The sequence below is a fragment of the Conger conger genome, unplaced genomic scaffold (genome assembly GCF_963514075.1).
Source record: "Conger conger unplaced genomic scaffold, fConCon1.1 SCAFFOLD_92, whole genome shotgun sequence".
Taxonomy (NCBI): domain Eukaryota; kingdom Metazoa; phylum Chordata; class Actinopteri; order Anguilliformes; family Congridae; genus Conger; species Conger conger.
Window position 1 is genome coordinate 30,484 of NW_026890538.1, and position 2,500 is coordinate 32,983.

General features: G+C 54.6%; 1 protein-coding gene across 1 annotated transcript in view; it reads left to right on the plus strand.

Moving 5' to 3' along the window:
- The first annotated feature begins 442 nt into the window (after window positions 1-442).
- LOC133121190 (partitioning defective 3 homolog B-like) overlaps window positions 443-2,500 on the plus strand; it is a 56,722-nt gene continuing 54,664 nt past the window's right edge. The window contains exon 1 of the mRNA XM_061230396.1: window positions 443-611. The gene's annotated coding sequence lies outside the window, so the exon portion shown is untranslated. The remainder of the gene's footprint in view (window positions 612-2,500) is intronic.

Below are 2,500 nucleotides of genomic sequence, written 5' to 3' on the forward strand. Positions count from 1 at the left end.
TCTCTCCCTCTCTCCCCCCTCTCTCTCTCCTCTCTCTCTCTCCCCCGCCCCCTCTCTCCCCCCCCTCTCTCTCCCCCCGCCCCTCTCTCTCTCCCTCTCTCTCCCCCTCTCTCTCCCTCTCTCTCTCCCCCCCCCGCCCCTCTCTCTCTCCCTCTCTCTCCCCCCCTCTCTCTCTCTCTCCCTCTCCCCCCTCTCTCCCCGCCCCTCCTCCCCCTCTCTCCCCCGCCCCTCTCCCCCCCTCTCTCCCCTCTCTCTCTCCCCCCCGCCCCTCTCTCTCTCCCTCTCTCTCCCCCTCTCTCCCCCCCTCTCTCTCTCTCTCTCTCTCTCTCTCTCTCTCCTCTCTCTCTCTCTCTCTCTCCCTCTCTCTCCCCCCCTCCCTCCTCCCCCTCTCTCCCCCCCCCCCCTCTCCCCCCCCCTCTCCCGGCAGAAGGGTGAGCCACCCCTGCCCCCCTGCTGGAGGACGGTAAGGAGCAGCTGATGTTCGAGGTGCCCCTGAACGACTCAGGCTCGGCCGGTTTGGGGTGAGCCTGAAGGGGAACCGGTCCCGCGAAACGGGGGAGGACCTGGGCATCTTCATCAAGTCCATCATCCACGGCGGGGCGGCCTATAAGGTAACCCCCGAAAAACCAATCTGCTTCAGCTCAAACGCTGCTCCGCCCCGCATTCTAACGGCCCGCCCCGCGAACCTACCGCCCTCCACCCCCCGAAACCCACTTTACCCCCAACCCACTGCTGCAGGAAGAGTCTGTCTCGCCAATTATAAGTCTGAGAAGTTAAAGACCCGATCCTCGGAAAACAAATAGAGCTGTTTATTGAGCCGTGAAAACGGTTTCGACGTCAACGGTGTTCATCAGAACAATCAGAGCAGTCGTTCTCTTTCAGACCTTTTGCAGAAACTTTTGGCCTGAGCTGTTTTTTGTTTTTGTTTTTGTTTTTGTTTTTGTTTTTAGCCTTACGCGCGTAACCAGTTCTGACGTTCTGAATGTGGCTCTTTCGCTGCTACGGGCCATCGTACCTCTGAGCACAGGGCCTGTGCCGCTGGTGCCAGGCGGGGGGAAATGAACAGCAGGGGGAGATCGGGAGGGAACGTGTGCTGGATTTACCGTGCCGCTCTGTTGTGAGAGCTGCAGCTTTGGTGCCAGTACATTTCTACAAAATGTACAGTACATTTTATACAGTGGATAAGTGTTTAAATCAGTTTTTGGAACCACCGCATGGGTTGTAAATGAGGGTAAAAATCTGTACAGTCATGGCTGCAAGTTGCCTGCTCGTCCTTACTGTAAAAAAAAAAAAACTGCACTCAACTTTAACTGGCGGTTACAGTAAGTTACCGGTGCTGTAATTTCACAGCAGATTTTTACAGTGTAGACCTGGCGGAGTGATGAGACTCAGAGGGTGATGATTGGGTGTTGGGGGTTCAGGAAGGGGTGGAGATCTTCTTCCTGCCGAGGTTGGCGTGTGTTTCGGTTTCCCTGACCTCTGACCTCTGACCCCCGCTCTACCTCTCCCCCCCCAGTAGCCTTGACCTTGTCATTGGCTGTCCTGGGCCTTTCAGCAGCCCTGCCCCCCCAGCCCCCCCCTGAGTGAGATACTGTCCGCCTGGCGCCCCAGGTCCTCCAGCTGCAGTCTGTCCCAGTCAATCTCTCCATCTCTCCACCTCTCTCTCCCTCTTCCTCTGCCCCCTCTCCCTCCCTCTCTACCACTCTCCAAACTCACCCTCTGTCTCTCCCTCCACCTCTCTCTGTCCCTCCTTCTGCCCCCCTTTCCTCCCTCTCTACCACTCCCCCTCCCTCTCTACCACTCCAAAACTCCCCCTCTCTCTCACTGTCTCAAATTCAAATATTGGCAGTTTAATTCCGTATCGCCAAAGCCATTATTTCCATAAAACAACAATAATAAAGTATTTCCATGAAACGACAATCTCTTTCCCTCCAAAACTCACCCTCTCTACGTCTTCCCCATTCTTCCTCTCCCTCTCACCGTCTCTACCTCTCTCCATCCCTCTCTACTTCTTCTCCCTCTTTCCAGGTCTCATCCTCTCTCCCTCTCCCTATCTCTTCCCCCTTTCTTTCGGTCTCTCCCTCTCCGTTTAGCTCTCTCTCTTGTCTCCTCACGACTCCCTTACTCTCTCGTCTGTCTCTCCTCTCTCGTACTGTAAAGATCCGGCAACCCTGAACAATGATAAATCTCAACCAGCTGGCCGAAGACAAACACATAGCTCATTCCGCGGGCCCTGCCCAGTCAGAGGTGCTTTAAAAATTACACCGTACAAACACTTACAGCTCAAATTGCCTGCCAAGAAAACATTCTTCTTTGAAATATGAATGTTTTCACAGGGGGCTCCTGTTAGCATCGGCTTTTACATGCAGTGACGCGTGCTAAGAGAAGGCTCCTGTTAGCACGTGTAACTACAGGCAGTGGTGATGCTAAGAGAATGGTAAATGGTTGGCATTTATGTAGCGCCTTTATCCAAAGCGCTGTACAACTGATGCTTCTCATT